The sequence below is a fragment of the Sinocyclocheilus anshuiensis genome, unplaced genomic scaffold, assembly GCF_001515605.1.
Source record: "Sinocyclocheilus anshuiensis isolate Anshui unplaced genomic scaffold, SAMN03320099.WGS_v1.1 scaffold949, whole genome shotgun sequence".
Taxonomy (NCBI): Eukaryota; Metazoa; Chordata; class Actinopteri; order Cypriniformes; family Cyprinidae; genus Sinocyclocheilus; species Sinocyclocheilus anshuiensis.
Window position 1 is genome coordinate 143,890 of NW_015554135.1, and position 12,270 is coordinate 156,159.

A 12,270-nucleotide genomic window follows, 5' to 3' on the forward strand; every position below is an offset into this window, starting at 1 on the left:
GATCAGCTCCAGGCATGACGAAGCAGATATCGTCCTCTTTTGGAAGGTCAAACAAAGGAGTTTTGCTTTCACAACGAATCACAAAGTGCCTTCACGACATGGCGGCAGCGTCAACAATACTACAGCGAGAATAAAAGTTACACCTTCTTTCTTTGCGTGAACATTTGGGCGGCGTTATGCAAATCTTCCCACATAGTGATGTAGATATGTGGGGGCGTGTTAGAACGAGCCGTTTTAGGTAGGCGTGGCTGACTTTTAACTTTTATAAAGAATATCTCTTTGGATTTGAGACTTTAGTCTTTGCAACTTTACAGATCTTCTTTATGCACCAAGAGCTTGTAACACTCCAAAGAGAAAGGAAAAATTGAAATCGCATCATATGACCCCTTTAAGACTGTTCATTTAAATAGTGAATTAGTGAAAATTTTAGCATATCCCTACATGCGATACAGATATATGCACGCTGTGTTTGAATTAAGTCTAACGATGGCAGGTAAATAATAAGGCACATTTTCATTGCCACAGTGTGTGTGTCATTTGCATATCCCCCCGGAGTCCCAGCGAAGGTGGTTCTCAAACAATGGCAAGCATCTGATAGCTGTTGACATTCGACACGCGCGTCAGGTTGAGGTGCAGCTGACTGCTGGAGGATTTGTTATGGTTGCTTAAATCAGGCACATTACAAGTCTCCTTCCTTCCTGTCCCAAGGGACCTTACATATTCTCCGGCCCTTCTACAGTGGCAGCAGTGGTTTGATGACTCCATCTGCTCCATTCTATTACACCTGCGGCGGTGATCGAAACGGCCGGCACAAAGACCAAATAACAAACAAGGGAGTCATATCGCGCCTTCACCAGTATCAGCATCATAACGACACAATGGAGACATCTGTTCAGAGGAAACTTAGCGAAAGTGCCTCTTTATTCTGCACGATACAATGCTGGTTGATATGAAAACCCTGTTAGGTAACATTGCAAGGGGGCTGATGAAGTGGACCGTGACTGTTTGTGCATGAATGCACATGCCTTATATGTGTGTGTGTGTGTGTGTGTGTGTGTGTGTGTCTGTGTGTGTGTGTGTGTGTGTGTGTCTGCTTGAGAAGTCAATTGGGAAATGTATAGCACTTGAAAAAGTACAGATGACCTGCTGCCTGTAGGTGGGACTGAAATATCTCGGTATGAGGACTCAGTTTGACATATGCAGCCCCACGTAGCTCAATCCTTTTCCGCTTATATACTGCCCTGGGGAGAGAAGGGAGCAGAAAGAGAAGAACGAGAGGGGGAATGTAAAACAAAGGGAAATCTTGATGCTCTCACTTTTCCCTTCCTTTTCTGCATCCAGAGGGGATGTTTCTGTCTTTCTCTCTACTATCTTTAACCTGAAGCACAGTAGGAACGTTAGGCATCACCTTAAGCAGTGGACATGCAAACGCACACGTACACACTTGTGCAAATTATTGTCTGATCTCAGCATTTTCTTGGCGAAGTAGCAGTTTATAGAAACTACTTTTAAAGCTGATGTCTGTAACATCTGAATGCTATTCCAGTTTAATGTGCAGATATTACTGTACAGATATTCATTGTAGCATTTAAAACAACTGAGTTTAGCTTGTAGCGTTTTAGTTTTATTTATACTACTGTTCAGAAGTTTGAGATTGGTGAGTTTTTTTTTTTTTTGTCTCTTATGCTCACCAAGGCTGAATTAAAAATACAGTAAAAACGGTAATATTGTGAAACATTATTAGAATTTAAATAACTTTCCTATGTTAATATTTTTTAAAATGTAATTATTTCTGTCATGCAGAGCAGAATTTTTTTTGTAACATAAATTTTTTTTTTTTTCCAACAATTTAATGCATACTTCCTGAATAAAAGTATTCATTGATAAAAAAAGAAAAATCTTACTGACCTTACATCGTACAAACTTTTGAATTGTAGTGTTATTTATTTATTTTGACAAAATCGGCCATTTATCCGTTATCAGCCATAACATCATTTTGTAGTATAATATGTGTAGTGGATAATAATCACATAATTTTTACTGGAAAACGGCTAATTATTCGAAATAGAAAAAAAAGGTGTCAAGTGTTCAATTTGACTTTTGAGATGACACTATCAAATTCATACACTAGATGGCATAGTATAGTGTCAGCATCTTGCTAAGCTAACACTGGAAATCTAATAAACACAAAAAAATACACCGCATATAGAAGGACTGGCAACAAATTTGTCTACATACTTTTTATTGATACTTTTAATATATCTTCTCAAGCTCTGTCGTCTTAGATACCTTTTTTTTTTTTAACTGAGCTTTGCATTCTGGCATCATATAAATGATGCGGTTTCTTAATTTGGCCAAAACAAAACACCAGAACAAGTGCACTTACAGTATGAATCCTTAAAATGCAGTCTAGGTAAGCAGCACAATAGGTTTTGTAACACTAAATACCTTGAAGCCTATTTTAGCCTCTCTCTCCATCTATTGTTCTCTTCATGGATCTGCTCACATGACGCATTAAAATGTAAGATAAAAGACAGCGCAAACAGACTAAACCGCGCTACGAGCACAAGCAAGCTATTTACGCTCATTCAAGTAAACAGTGTATACATAATTTGCTAAGTTCCAAATCCGAGAGGCGAGGCTGTTGCATTAACAATGAGAGTTTCATAAGCCACATCAATGGGAACTGACAGAAACTGCGCTGTGGCTCCGGAAGGATCAAAGGCTGTGTTATTGAATTTAGCGGGGGAGAATCAAGCTCTTTATTCAGGTTGGAGTGCTATCAGGGAGGGGAGAGGAGCCCATCACTGCTCTGAATGAGGGAAAGAGCCGCCTGGAGGCCGTGCCTCAGAGGAGCGTCACCAATGAATTATTCACAGATAGGAAAAGCTAGCTACCGGCTGCTCTCCATCCCTCTGTTTCCTCCTTTTGCCATCTTTCTTTGCTATTTTCACCGTGTCTCTGTGCAGCATTCTTTGTGATATCCTCTTTTACTTATCATTTCCATCTTTGCCACAGGTTATATGGTAGCTTGAAGATGATAGATTGAGATCTACATTGCCTAAATTGGCTATTGTATGACTTCAGAAGACTTGGAATGCAGCACATCAGTTGTATAGACCATATTTTTTTAGTACAAATTTTGCCATGGAAAAAAATAAAGTCATACGGGTTTGGAATGACATGAGGGTAAGTAACATGACAAGATGACAATGTTCATTTTTGTGTGTCTTCTATGTGTACATTTTTCTGCATATTTTATTTCCACTAATCAATGACTTTTACATCAGCAGTTATATATTATTTTAATAAATACAGCTAATCTGTATTATAACCATATTTCATTATATTAATAACAACTGGGAGATGCCATAAAGTTATGTTTCAGTGTAAATATACAGTACCATTGAAAAGTTATTGGTCCGTAATTAGTAAGTAATTTTCACAAAAATATTACTTTTTTCAACATTGCCAATAATAAATGTTTCTTGCGCAGCAAATCAGCATATGAGAATGATTTCTTGAGGACCTAAAGACTGTGATAAAGACTTTAGTATCACATACTAAAGACTGTATGTGATACTAAAGACTGGAGTAATGATGCTGAATTTTTTTGTAAAATATTACAATAGAAACATTATTCTAAATATATTTTTAAAGAAACTTAATATATATATATATATTTTTTATCTGTTAATATTTTAAATTTAAAATGGTTCATATTATGATTTTTACTGAATTTTGAACCAATAAATGCAGCCTTTGTGAGAATTCTTTGAAAAATATTGAAAAAAAAAATTTACTTTTTCAAAATCGAACTTTTGAACGGTAGTGTAATTTACTGTTCCTTTTTTTTTTATTGGGGTAAAATATGACCCAAACATGTTTTATCTCTTGTCCTGAAAAAGTAGAGAGAGAGAGAGAGAGAGAGAGAGAGAGAAAACATGTATTTGTAGTCTTCCTTCCATCGTTCATCTCTACCTCTCTCTCTCTCTGTGGGAGAAGTCTTAGCTGGAAACATGTAATTTTGCTCAGTTTCTGGCCTCTTTGCCCCCGTCTCCCACCTCTGGATGACTCATTAGGTAGTGCTCTGCTTCAGTTCTCTGTTATTTATGCAGATAAAAAAGGCAAATTAATGATGGGCCCCCGGAGAGGCACCACACAGCCTGGGAAGGGGAAATGAAAGGCTAGAACGGCAGACAGAATGTGTGCAGCCTGTGACGTTCACCAAGTCAGTCAAGCGAAGCATTTACATGTTTGCCACTTAAACTGTCCCAGTGGTGAAAATCAAACTGGCAAATCGATGACAGTAATTCCAGAATTCACCCTTGACACATAGTTTGTTAAAGTTGTGGGTGTGTAAGTGAGAACTGGTAATTTATCACCGTCACCTCAATGGATTGTTAAAGGGATAGTTCACAAAAAATGAAGTTTCTGTTATTTACTCACCCTCATGTTGCTCCAAACCTGTATGACTTTAAGTAGAACAAAAAAAAAGAAATTTTTACAAAATGTCTAAGCTGCTCTTTTCCAGTGAACATGCTGTAATTATTCAAAAAGAATGAAAAACAGCATAAACTAACAGTGAATACACTCAATACGACTTGTGCACTATATTCTAGGTATTGACAACCATACAATAGATCTGACAATAGATTCACTTGAACTAACTTTCAAATCGCATTTGCACTTCAGTACAGTCAAATACGTCACATGATAATTGTTTATGAGATATCAAATCTGGTGTGACTGTTCTTGATGCATCATATTTAAGTCTGAACATGCATACAAATAATATTTGATAGCCACACTCTTTAAAAATAAAGGTTCCAAAAGGGGGTTTTCACAGCAATGCCATAGAATAACTTTATTTTTAAGATCATATAGAACAGAGAAAATTTTTCATTTCTGCAGGAGAAAACATCACACAGATTTAGAATGTGATTTAAGGCCAGTAAAGGATCATTTTTAGCTGAACTATCCTTTTAAGCACCCTTTGCACCTTAAATGAGCTTTAAGTTACTTTTATATTTGTTAAATATGATTTCCCACCAGAAACAGTTTGCGGCAGGTAAAAACCTTCGGCGTTGCACTGAAGTGGTTACACTCTAGTGCGTTTTAGCACAAAACACTTTTGAGCGCCCTCACGTAGGGCGTGTGAGGAGAGTGACATTTGAGAAGCTTTTTAGAGCGAAACTGAGAGCGGCACGCACATGGTGAGGGGCGTTTAGGGAATAAAACCACTCTGAAGGAGGAGCCGAAGACACTTTCTCTCTAGGCTGAACACGAGAGCACTGATAGACATTATAGCAGTGGGCTAGATGAGACTGACCTTCAGTATATAGTACACCGGGCCAGATGTCTTTGTGGATGGATCCCCAGCTGCTCGATATAAAGAGAGTATTAAGTTATTGCAGGCTATACAGTCGACTTAAGTCGCAAGGCGTCATGAGACAAGGCCAAGGCTGAGCTTGAGTTTTATTGTGCTGCTTGTAATGCTCACTGCTTTTATAACTTCTGTCGTAAGCTCTTTTATTTGAAAACTTCACGGCGAGTGGGTTTATAAACAGCTCTCCGGTTTATTTTTCATCCCGGGAATCCTGTCAGCTAACCTCAAAATGTAAAGTATGATGAGTTAGCGTGATGTGCTCTTTGCCAGATGCGTTGCATAAGAAAACCATCAAATAAATGATGCATTATCGTGAGAAATCCCTCAGACCACATTTTTTTGACTAACAGCCTAGGTCTGTTAAAATAAAGAAAACACCCTCATATTTTTTTTTCTATTTTCCAAGGATACATTTGACTTTAACATAATATGCTGGCACGCATGTCTCTACGCAATCTACAGAACTTAAGATAAACGATCGCCCTAAAAGCTCCGCAGAACATTCATCCACTCTGAAAAAGACCCGGACTTACAGAGAGAAGTAATTGGAAGTTGGAAAGGGAGTGCTTAAATTGAAAGAGAAGCAGAGGGGGGAGACCGATGAAGAATGAACAAATGAGATGAACGAGTAGAAAGAAGGACGCAGAGCTGATCTAATGCCGCGTTTGATCCCTTTCTCCAGTGGGCGTCTGCCAGGCCCTGGCTGCAGGTATCAGGATTCAAGAGATGCAGGTTCACAAAGACGCTGTTTGAATGTACGCCATCAGAGAGAAAGCAAAGACATGCGAGCTCTGAAAATACATCATGAAATAAGAAACACTGTGGCTGACGGATATGACGGATGCCAAAATCAAACTAGATTTCTATGTTTTCTGTAGAATGCTGAAGTGCTGGTTGTCGGCACACAATGCTAGCATCAGCGTTAAATTATTGACAAAAACGGACAAAAAAAATTAATACAATTTTAAAAAGTAAAATAAAAAGTTAATCAATTTTAGTAATGTTCCTTTTTAAATATTGACTACATTTTAAAAGATATTCCTGTCAAAAGCTTAGACTAAAACAAAAATCTGTAAAAATTAACACTGGCTAGCATGTTGTGGACGGTTGCTATGTGATTGCTAAGGTGTTAATAGTGTTTTTACTTACATGACAACGATGTATTAAAACCTGATTTTTTTTCTTTGCATTTTTGAAAAGTTTCACGTACATACATGTTAGTTAGTGTGTAATGTTGCTGTTTGAGCATAAACAATATCTGCAAAGTTACGAAGCTGAAAGTTCAATGCAAACGGAGATATCGTCTTTTAAAATTCTGGCAGTTTAATGCCTACAAAAACGGCTGGTAGGGACTACAACGAGTTACTTCCCGGGTTCGTGACATCACAAACCCAGATAAACCACGCCCTCGGGAAAAGGCAGCAAAGGGGGCGAGGCCATGCTGCGCTGCTTTAGAGAAGAGGAAGAGAAAAACTAGAGGTGCACGTAAAAATCTATTCATATATGAATCGCGATTCTGTCTTCTAACGATTCTAATGGATTCACAAGTTTCAAAATCAATGTTCTAAAGCAGCGGTTCTTAATACTGTTCCTCGTGTTCCCCTGCTCTGCATCTCTCTCTCTCATTCAGATCATCAGCTCAGCTCTGTTCCATTTATACACTTATTTTCACATAGCTATGAGAAGCGTTATACATGGACACGCGTGCAGTTGCTGTACTGTATTAAAGCTTTAATCAGGATAGAACCGTATATTAAAAGCTAACCTAAGCCGTAGCATTTACAAATAAGAGCATATCTAAAAGTATGAGATGACGACAACAACAAACAAAAAACATAGGCCTACGAAGCATTAACACATGTTAGACTGCACCTAATAAACACAATCAAGCCTAGAAAAAAAAAACAGTGAACCACCCCTTTAAGAAACACTATGAACCTGCAAACACACCTATAATCTGAACACATAACATGCATGCGCATGACATCACGGTTTTTACAAATTTGCGTTTTAGTAGTTTACACGGAGATGACAAAGGTATCGTTTTCAAAAACTCTAAAACACGTTTACATTTTTAGGTCCCCAAATGCCATTGTCATGTAAATGAATGGCCAAAATGCATACGTTTTCCTTTTTAGTTGAAAATGGTGTGGTGTTAAATTCATTTTAAATGTAAATAAATGACCTTAAAATACAAATAAAGTACAAATAAAACTCAAAATATGCAAATCTTGGGGTACTTCGAGTAAATATTTTAAATCAAAAGGGTTTGGCTGACAAAAGAAAAGTTTAAGAATCCCTGCTCTAAGATATTCTGGTAACTAGAAATGGATTGAGGTTTGTTTATTTATTTATTACCCATTTTATCATCGATCAGGCAAAAAACATCACAGCTTTTCGCAACAAGTCAAATGATTTGACGTATCGTTCAAGTTTGGGACAAGTTATGCACTGAAGTTTATTACTTAAGGTTAGCGGTGTGTTTAAATCCCTAAGTATAAGCAATAACAAGTCTTAGCAAACACCACTAAATATTGAGTATATTCTCTTCACACATTTATTCTCCTGTCAAGCAGTTTCTTTCACGCACACACATTTAATATACTCTTTATTTTCACGGATTTGATTAAAACCGTATTACATAGAATCTTGCAAAGTGTTTTGTTTGAGACTGTAGAAGCTCAGGCTGTAGGGAAGAGTGATCCCTTGAGATAAGGGGGAACACACATGAAAAAGTAATGTGAGAGAGCCAGAATCATCCCCTAATAACGTATGCTGATTTAGAGGCTCTTCTTCCCACATCTGACCCTCCTCCTCATCACCATCCCGCCTCTCCAGCGCTTTGCGGCACAGATTACACTGTTTCAGAGAATCAATCAAGAATTCCTCTCTGTCTCTCTCACGAGTATGCACATTATGCACAAACATAAGACATCAAATCAGCAGAACCACCATCATCACTGCAAACCGCCACTATATTTATAAAGGAGAGTAAATTATCCAAGCAGATATATTGTAAACGGAGCGCTTATACAAGCCTCTTATAACTATCACAGTGCTGCAGCTTTTCTGAATTGTTTAAATGTAACCCGTCTGGCTGTCTTTCTCTTTATTAGTAGTCTTTGCTAAACCAAGTACCACTATAGCTAGTGTTAGGGATTTCAACAAACCCCAAACCCTAAATATTATCTTGCTTTTTAGCTCGTTGAGGAGAGCTGTAATGTTAGTTTTCACTGGCATTCCCTAGATTTACATCTTTGGTAGGTAAATTACATGTAATTATATGGAAAATATATATTGAAAATATTTAATTTCTATTACGCTGACACAATATTCACAATATTCTCTTTTTCTACCTATCATTAAGGGTATTGTTAGATGTATAAACCTGCAAAATCAATTAATTACATTTTAACATTTAATTTTTTTGTACATTTTCACATTTTCTCTGAACTTTAAGGATCCCCAGCACTTTATAGTGAAAACCACTGCTCTATGGTATATCCTACCCATTATGCACGCTGAGATAAAGCTCACCCATAAAACATTTGTTTCCGTCCTTGTAAATTTAATCAACGGTCCTGATAGTAAATGGTTTCTGAGAAATGCGCCGGGCCGGCTCATGCAGACCTTCAAAACTAATGAGAAGAAACAAAGCAACCCACTAAAAAGCAGAGAATGCTTCACACAGAGATGGAGGACAAAGACAAAATATTTTAAAAAAGCATTTTCTGAATCATAACGGCATTTATGGGTACCCACAGCAGAACTAATAGGACAAAAATTGCAGAGAATGTCACTTATTCCATAAATTATTTGTGCATAACATGAAATAAAGAAGCATTCTCAAAATAAGAATGAAATAAATGTTGGTTTCCAAGTGCAACGGGCATTTAAATCCTGACTCACGTGTCTGCTGAAGAATTCATCCACTTCCTCTTGGGAGTTTTTTCTGGCACTCTGGATGGAGTGCTAACAGGTAGCACGTGAACGCCAGTGTGTTGCTGCTCGTCTCATAGCCAGCCAACAGGAAGATGAAGGACTGACCGACAATCTCATCCTCTGTCATCATTCTCTTCTGCTGGGCGCGCTTGGTGGACTCGTTTCCAGGTCCATTTTCCTGTCCGTTGTCCATCCCCTGTTCGGTGCAAGCCTGTTCATCTGTGTCATTGACCACATCAAAGTGCTCCAAAGACAAATACTTGTTGCTGGCCCGGACGTCCAGCATCAGCTGCAGAAAGTCTCGCCTCCGCTGTATACAAGCAGATCACAAACATGTTTATCTGGTTGATACTGAGGAATGATTAAATCATTTCATTGTTCACGGCCATACCTGTTCTGGGGGAAGATCATCTCTCTGTTTAATCATCTTCTGAATACATTTGATAAAAAAGCTGTTCATCTCATCTCTTGATTTATTGGGAAGGAGACCAGCAAGAGGCTTAAGCAGAAATGGAAAAGCCACTGCAGGAAAAACGACAGTCAGAAAACTGTACTTTTTCCTCTTACTTGTATAATAAATATGCTAATCGAAATATCACATCATCGATATCACATCGAAATAACAATCATCCGGATTGTTCTGAGAGTCCACCTGCGTGCCAAACGCCACACTGGCAATTACGTCCATCGTGAAGCAGCCGAAGCACCTGCAAAACAAACGTGTATTATAATATTAAAAGCTCTGAAATAATCAAAGAAACAGATGTGCACACATGTTGAAAGAAACTCGTACTTGTGAATGTTAAAGCTGTTACCAGACTCGGCGTGGCTCTTCAGGTTTCTCACTAACGTCTCTGTGGCCATGTTGATGAGGAGAACCATCTGCAAAGCGAGTATTGTGCCCGCACAGATATCAGAATCAGTAAACACCACAAACCAATGCAAAGGAGTTAGATTATGGCAAATTGCTGCCGAGCCGATAACGAGGAATAAATGCAGTCTAATGTGTCCTTCTAAAGAACCAAAAAAAAACCAAAACAAATAATGAAAATGTCTTGTGCATATAAAGATGTAGGCTCTGTTGATGGTATAATTCCTTTTCCCACATCCGTCCTGAAAAGCACATGGGCAGTCTAATGTGTCCTTCTAAAGAACCAAAAAAACCCCAAAACAAATAATGAAAATGGCTTGTGCATATAAAGATGTAGGCTCTGTTGATGGTATAATTCCTTTTCCCACATCCGTCCTGAAAAGCACATGGGAAACAGCCAGAAGGCAAGTCCATTAATGGCTTTTGATTCCAGAGAGCATGACCAATGGTAAAAAAGGCTCAATTTTATCATCTCAAGAAATGACTGATTTAATTAATTGTTATATTTATTAAGAACGAACCACAAAACAGTTTAAAACACCATGAATTATTTGGTTTCCATAGAGTAAATACTGCTAGTGTACTGTACCCCTTACAAAAAAACTGACCGTAGAGACCGTGATCATTTGTGGAACGTACCATGCTGTTCCTATCAAGATTCCCACACTTTTTCATTCATGACTTTTCAGTTATGTTTCTAATCATTTCTGAGTAACTAAATGAGAATTTGTTAAATGTAGAATGATTCACTAATTAATCATTTTGACCAATTTTTGAATTGGTTCAATCAACTGATTTAAAAGAATGATTCACTCACAAATGTTTGTAAACTATTTTATTATTTATCTCTTAAAAATTGATATTAAAACATCAGTTAAATATTTTATAGTTGAACACAAACTTAAAAAAAAAATCTAAAAAATATTCTATGAATTTATTTCATTTTAAATTTAAAATGTTCATGAACAGAGCTTCCATATTGTGACGTTCATTCAAGTGTAATGGATTATATATATATTTAAAAAAAACCTTTAGGGCAGGGACTTGGTTCTATCCATTGGTTGTGACTGGATTTTGATGAATGTGAAATGAATGCAAGTATGCAGTTGATTTTGGAGTGATGGGGTTAAAGTGGACTAAATGATTGGAGAAGTCTCGTATACGTCATACATTTCAAGTTCATGCTGACTTTAGTTTAAGATTTAATTCATTATGACTTCCAGGCATGTGTAGGCAAAACACAATTTTAAGTTGTTTGATGTATACTATGATGCTGAACAAATACCATATTAATATTCCATGGTATTTACACGGTGCTCCAAAGAACTTCAACGAATACCATGGTAAAATTTGTGTATTACGTGCACATAACAATTATGCATTGCAGTACAGCATCTTCAGTAGAATTTAAAATCTTGAGTGCATTTTTATAATAACACCTCCTAAAATCTATTCAAACTGTATTTTTATTTATTTATTTGTAAGTGGGTGAAAGGAACCGACTACACGGCTTGGCCTGTTTAGTTTGGTCTATTCATTCATGAGCAGAGGACCAGAAATGACACAAAGGGCTCGAGACGGATGAAGCTACTCTATATGCATGCTTCTTGGAACTGCCCTTCTTCACACCTCTGTATCTCAGTGAGATGAGAGGTTGTCCATGCTCTGTGTTGAAGGATATGGCTTTGCTCCCTGACACCCATGACTGCAGCCGTGATAACTAAGCCAGCAGCTCTTACGAGACCTATTGATCCTGGGGGAGAGAGCCAGAGAAAGAGGTACAGTACTAGTCTGAATAAGAGGAAAGAGGGACGGAGAGAAACATATAGGAAGGAACAGAAATGTAAGAAAGAAAAGATGCTATGACTGTTCTGCTTGTTTTTTCTGTCCAGATCTTTCAATTTTATTGCACAGTGAAGCTAGTGATATCAATTCAGCATTCAATTACTCAGCCAAACCTGCTTATTAAATTTTCATGCTAGTCTAGTCTGGTGAGTTAAGGCAGATCGCACAGGTGAATTAGTTGAATGTAGTTGGGAAAGCTGATCTAAATGCCCCCCCCCCCCCC

At 37.6% G+C, this 12,270-nt stretch overlaps 1 long non-coding RNA gene and 1 pseudogene across 1 annotated transcript in view; one reads left to right on the forward strand and one right to left on the reverse strand.

Annotated features, from left to right (window-relative positions):
• LOC107670371 (thromboxane-A synthase-like) overlaps positions 1 to 12,270 on the reverse strand; it is a 66,835-nt pseudogene that overhangs the window by 10,053 nt on the left and 44,512 nt on the right.
• LOC107670372 (uncharacterized) overlaps positions 1 to 12,270 on the forward strand; it is a 17,594-nt gene that overhangs the window by 3,453 nt on the left and 1,871 nt on the right. The window lies entirely within an intron of this gene.